This window comes from Corvus moneduloides, chromosome 6, assembly GCF_009650955.1.
Source record: "Corvus moneduloides isolate bCorMon1 chromosome 6, bCorMon1.pri, whole genome shotgun sequence".
Taxonomy (NCBI): domain Eukaryota; kingdom Metazoa; phylum Chordata; class Aves; order Passeriformes; family Corvidae; genus Corvus; species Corvus moneduloides.
This window is the reverse complement of record NC_045481.1, coordinates 8,904,818-8,911,474: the sequence shown is the minus strand read 5'-3', so window position 1 is coordinate 8,911,474 and position 6,657 is coordinate 8,904,818. Positions and strand designations below refer to the sequence as shown.

The following is a 6,657-nucleotide window of genomic DNA, read 5'->3' as shown; positions in this document are numbered from 1 at the left end:
GACAGGTTATTATAAGCTATTAAGCTCCCCAAATCAATGTTTGATCTCCAAATACAACAGTAGACCATCAATATGTGAACTTTAACGGCAGGGTTCTCACTGTATATTAATCAGCTTTCAAAGAGAGCCTTTAAATGTCATGAGAATGAAGGGCTTTATGAAATTTCAATTCATTTCTGCTTCTGGCCAGACCAGAAATATTTAGAGAATAGGTTTTTGTACAACACAGTGGTACTTGAGTTACTGGGAAACCAAGATTCCCTCACACAGGATGCAGGACAATTTCATTATCTTTCTTTTTTATTATTTGTTCTGACTTCCAGGTGAAAGAGACTTTGAAATCTGCTTTAAAAGCTCCAGGCCACCAGGTAGGCGGGTGAGCACTTCTTTTTATCAGCATACAAACCTAATCCTGCAATTCACCATCCTCTGACTATTCATGTTTGATTCTTGCAATTTTACTGATATCAGCAAGCTGAAAAGTAGCTGCTGAAATCCCGGTACTTAGAGGGTCAGAGAGAATATGGCTAAGAATACCAGAAATCAGCCATTCAAGTCCTTTTTTCCCCACAAATGTCTACATTCCTGGAGCTTCTCATAAGTCCTGAGCACTGCAATGACATTTATCAATTGAAAATTTTGCCCTTACACTCAATTATAAAAAGATATGGATCTTCACAGTATCAGGAAAAGGGAACATTATTGATCTTTCTTTACTGGTGGTGTTTTCATTCCATTTTTCAAAACATATAGGCTTCTGTTTACATAAAGAAAATCACTGGCCATAATCCCATTTTAGAGACATAATTAAGCATGAAATGAATCAGCTTTGGAATACAATCCCCAAGCAATTCACAGTTTTAATCACACTAAATTGATCAAAATCAAAAGTTTGTCTTTTGAAAAATACAGAATGATGTCCTTCCTCCACCAAAAACCAAAGTGCTCCTGGCAACAAGAAGACCTGACCCATAACTTCAGTTGATTGACCTGGAAAAAAATTGTGAGACTTGTTAGATAATTTCTTTGAGGTGAGTCATTGTTTATTCAAAACCCAGTGCTTGTTTTTGTCTGGTTTCTCCACATGGAATTAGTAGGGATGTGAGAAAACAACTTGCAGGTGGAATGGGATTGAGGGGTCAGTTTCTTTCATTTTTGGTCCCTGCAGCAGCAGTAAGGCTGGTGTGATCAAATGATCTGCGCTGCTGATAGTAAATTCTTCAGCAATTCACTTCTGCCTGTGTGTGCAATATATCCTGAGCCCCCTCTGACCATTTGATCCAGCACTTACTGGAATCAATTTATAGGCTGCCCCTTTGACTCCAGTGAGCACACTCTGAACCAGCTGGAAGCACTTGGATGAAGCCAAGTGTAGTGTAAATCTGTGTGTGTCTGTGTGTGCTTATGAGTGTGTGTGCAAGCAGAGCACTTGTGTCATCCAAAAAAACCTGCTCACCTACAGACAGGGCAAGGTGCTTTGCATCCCTTGGGGTAGTGTGTGGGAGGTGTGTGTTTAAGGCAGTAAAGTCCCCAGGCACAGCTGTCCAGGAGTCCTCCCAAGTGCTTTCAGGTTGTAATTTTAACAGTTCAGCTCTCCCCTCCTCCATATCCCGCCTCAGAAAGATTAACAGGTGAGGAAAGGGTATTTTGTCTTTGATCAAACATCACCTGCACTGATGGTATGAAGAAAAATATGGAGTGTCTGCACTTCAACACATTGATGTTGTTCTGAGGAGACAGAAATTTCTTTCCTTTCACAGTAGCAGAGCTGTTGCTTTAGTAACAAATTATCCCTTAAAAGCAACATAACCGGCTTTCAGAAAAGTACTGATGCAAGTGCCGATACTATTACAGCAGAAGAGCATTTAATTTTTCACTTTCGGCTTGACAAACTCTTTAGCATGGGATACCTCCATGAGCACCTTAGGAAAAGAAAGAAAGAGCAGGAAAGAGTGGTAATTGGCCTGTGCTGGGATCAAAAGCAGTAACACACAATGCTAAAATCTCTCTGCTTTTTAAGCGTAGTCCTGATGAGTGTGAGTACTCCTGGCCTCCAGTGTGTGTCGGCTGTGACACTAAATAGAGAAAGCATCTCAGCATATCAGGTCCTGATGGGTAAATTCTCATTTGGTGTGAAAGAAAGGCAGGAGATGAAGTGTGACTCTTGACTGCACACTGTGATTTGAGCTTCCCTGCGAAGTATTCATGCCTGCCTGATGTACTGCACTACATTGCACAACTTCAGATATCATTCTGAGACATACTACAAAATAGCTACAAGGAAATTAATAAATACAGATTATATTTTCAGCCAGGTAAAAACTAAAAAGGAGTACAATCGGGGCAATTGTAGCATGTATATGTTCTGTACTGACACAAAGTTATAGCAGGCTCCACAATTCAGAAATCAGTGTGCTTTCTTTTTGTTTCTAATAATTTTGATACAATGCTTCCATTTGATCCGTTCCAAATGAAAAGAATTTGTGACATTTGTGCAGACAGAATATTACCTAGGATTTTTTAAAAGCAGCAGGATCCACTGAAGTTTGTTCTCTAGTTTTCTAAAATGAGGTGAAGCCATTATTGAAAATATAGATCTGAAAACAGCGGAGAGAAAAATGAGAGTAAACAATTGCTTAAATTTTAAACTTGATGGTTTGCACCTAGGACAAACAGAGTGTGCCTACCAGAATATAATATTACACTGGATTTTAATTAAACTTTTATTTTTGTGGTTGCTTACAGTTTAAGGTGAGTGTTATATGTGTAAGAATCTGTGTCTCTCTTGTCACACAGTTTGGATGTCGGGCAGATGATAGGAATGTACAGTGGGACATCAAACTGTTGACAAAACACTGTTGAAGGCATCTGGACACAAATTCCCTTTCTGCTGAGATCAGCCCTTGAATGTGAGACCAAACTATGAAGGCAGAGACATCCTCACGGAGAATTAATTCTGTCCTTGTTGCAGTGTCTCACAGACCAGAAAGACCACTCTTCTTGATCACAAAGTGTGTGTTCAGTGCACTTGTGGCAGTGTAGTAGTTAAAACTATTCTCACCTCATCTTTCAGGTAAGCAGCTCTTTAGGGTAGGGTGGAAACATCCCTACCTACCCTGCTTCCCTGCCTTTGCATTTATATTAACTGAAGATCAAAGTGTGATTTTTTTATTTTGTTTTGATTGTAACAGGACTCAGCAGCGGGTTGAGACAAAGGATGAATATTGTTATGTATAATATCAAAGTCAGAAGAACAATGAAAAATGTTAATATAACTCAACAAGGGCACTTTGTGTAATAAAAACACAGAGGAAAACACATGAAAGCAAATTGTAAATACAAACATAAAAAATAGAAGAGGAAATTAGGTCATTTAAGGTGGCTCAGGCTCTGACGTGCAGCATGGACCATTTCACTTGTATTTAGGAAAACATCTGCTTCCCTGGGTGCTGCAATATGGATGACTGTGAGCCTTGCTCAGGTTTGAAACCTGTCTCAGATCTGTGTAACAAAAGTGTTGCTTCTGATTTCAACGGGATTGCCTCTGATTCAGGTTGCTACGAGCAAATGGAACAATTAGCACCAGACAACTTCACCACCTCCTCTCACACAGTTCCTGATCTCGCAGACAGTTGTGACATAACTCATCTTAAGCATGAGCCCTCCATAAAAGCTGTTTTCATAACTGGAGTTTTGCTTTGAACTAACTTCTGTCATCAGAAGCTGCTTCATTAATTCTGTAAGGCAGGCTACAGCTAAAGTGAAAAAATTTCACCATCATTTTTGATGTCTTATCATCTTACTCTGAAAATGCTTGCAGCCTTTCACTTTCCACTGGATGTGTAGGATGGTTGTAAGATAAAGTGATGAAAGAATAAAAAGATCATATTTTAAAAGAGTGTAATCATAAAATTATTTCTAATAATTTCTAATTTTGAATAATAAAATATCATACCATTACAAAGTAATAAAAATGTAATAAAATTGAGGTCTTAAGAAGATTTAAAATATAATTGCATCTTTTAATGTTGTAATAATTATACAATTAAAATTACAAAACCACATATAATAATTAAAACAGAATCTCCTGCCACGACACTATCAGAAATTCTCACTGCATCAGGTTCATTAATGAAGTCTCTTTATACAATAGAATAATATAAAATCAGTCCTCCTTAGATGATTTGTGAGGATTGGTTTTGACTGTGCTTGGATGCAGTGCGAATCAGAATGCTGATTTCTGACTGATGGTGCATCATTTTGGGTTCCCAAATTCACTGTCATCCCCACTCAACTTTCTCCACACCCTACACTAGAAGCTTGCCCCTATTTTTGCATTAAAATACCTGCAGCTGGATTGATGATATTATCTGGGGACATTCCAAGATTCCTAGAGATTTCTTTGTGATATCCAACATGACATGACTGCCCCAGTCCCAGAGTGCCTCCATCAGCCAGCTCTCAGTGTCTTGCCTTCCAAATGTCACCAAGGCAAATGCATTAAAAGGCTCAATTATGTGGTTAAACCACACGTTAAGTAGCAGAATGTTTGATAAACTAAGTTTTTTCAGAGATATATGTAATTTCTTGCATTTAAGTAGACAAACCACCAGTATTTCAAATCTGTGCTTCCAGAAATATATCAGAGTTCGAAGAGCCCTAAAAGGATGTTTAATAACACATCTCCAGCTACATAGATATAAAGAGATGTAGAATACAGAAGAGAACCAAGGCTTTTCAATTTAAATGACAATTTTTTTCAATGAATCAATTTCAACAGGGGAAGTGAAGGAAGCACAGATGAAAGCAGCTTTAGGGTCTATTTAAGATGGTAAAAACCTATTTGTTCACACCTTCCTCATGTAGTCTCTGTCTGGTATTTCACTTATATTCACTTTTGTGTCTTTCTAAAGCGTAGGTGTCACCTATTTAAAGATGGAAAAAATATGTTTAAACACAAGGTGGTGAGTTTTATTACAAATGCCAGCTTCAGAGGTTGAAGATCTGTGATGATGTTCTTTCAAACAGGACCTGGCTGTGCTTATGGATATCAGCTTTGAAACAGTGTCTGATGAAAATAAATTACAGATTTCATAAGGGGACAGGGACAGACTCACAGACTGTACCTCAAAAGCAAACTCACAGTGAGTTGGAGGAAAAGATTGTTTGGAATTCACTAAAATTTCCCTGACATTTTTGACTCAAGGGAAACTTTAATTTGTAGAATGTTTCTTCACAAACCTCATCATATGTATGGACATGACCAGTAGGCCAAGAGAGGTTAGTGTGGAAAGGCAGGCCAAGGAGAGGCAGCCTGAAGATATGTAACTGGTGGAAAGGGTCAGTGAGGAAGACAATGTGTTTAGATGCTGCTCAGAAGTCCAGGTGCCCCTGACAACAGCAGAAAGGAGTAGTAGGGCCAATAAAAGCTGTGGAAGACTCCCACAGACCTGCCACACTGTGCAAGCACTCTCCTGTCCTGCTTGGTTCATACCTTGCTCCTGCCAGCTTCATTTGGTCACAAGTAATTATTGCATAGCAAGAGACAACAGACAGTGGATGCCTACCCCCTCTCCACTCAGTTGTTTGAGTTTGTACCCTCTGCTCTGCAAGTTTGCTCTACCCCAGCTTGAAGTGTTCAGAACAATTGCTAAAAGTCACCCACAACTTTGATTACACATCAGGAAAATGTCAACCACAGATCTGGTTAATATCTAACACGTGTGACTGGTAACTGAGCTATAAATGGAAGGAATGAGACTTTTCAGAGAAGAACCATCCCAGCACTGTTCAGCTTGCACTATTGGTTTGACAACTTGTTATCTGTTGTACACATAGGGTGGGGAAAAGAAACCCCTGCTACACATCATTATTGCCATGTACTGCACCTTCATTGCCTACTGCATAAGAAAAGAAAACAAAGGGGTCTTGAAACCTCAGACTGATGAAATATCCATATTTACTGTCTTTTCTTTTTATTCCTCCATCCAAAGTCTCCTTGGTTGAAAGACATGGAAAGGATTGTCTTGGAAATGATGTTACCCTGACTTCTTCACCTCAGACATATGCTTTCACCTAATTAGGGATCTTTACTTCAGAACATGCTCTGGGCTACAGAAGATACAACATTTCATGATTGCAGAATCTGCCCTAATCTCCCAATCAGGCATTTGTTACCTCACACTGAAAACAAACAGAAATCCCATAGCCGAGAAGAAATTCAATCATAATTCTGACTGATGCATTTTTGTTCTCTGGACACAGAGATTCAGCCTGGAGACATGCAAACATGGAGCTTTTCTCCTTGCTGTGCTTGCAGTGAGGATTGTGCTGAGTATGCAGGGTGCTGAGACCCACAAAGCAGAACTGGAAATTGAGTTAAGCAGTACATGCAAGCAGTCACAGCACTGAACAAGGACCTGGTGAGACTACACTCTGTTTGCAATATTTCCCCACTCTGCCTTTAGGCAGGACAACTCACCTCTACACGCCTTGGTTTTCCCTCTGAACTCCAAGCCAGATTGTGTTCTTGCTGTTTGTTCTGGTGCACTGCTTCATTCCTTGACACTCGGCTTCAGTCGTGGCTATCAGCTACTATCATATGTAATAGCAAATAAACATAACAGTTATCATGTGTAATAGCAAATAAACATAACA

General features: G+C 39.3%; 1 long non-coding RNA gene across 1 annotated transcript; it reads left to right on the top strand.

Annotated features, from left to right (window-relative positions):
• The first annotated feature begins 206 nt into the window (after window positions 1-206).
• On the top strand, window positions 207-4,172 carry LOC116445901. Its single transcript, XR_004240937.1, has 3 exons — window positions 207-376; window positions 2,797-3,073; window positions 3,192-4,172. It is a non-coding gene; the product is annotated as an uncharacterized LOC116445901 (long non-coding RNA).
• The last annotated feature ends 2,485 nt before the right edge of the window (window positions 4,173-6,657 follow it).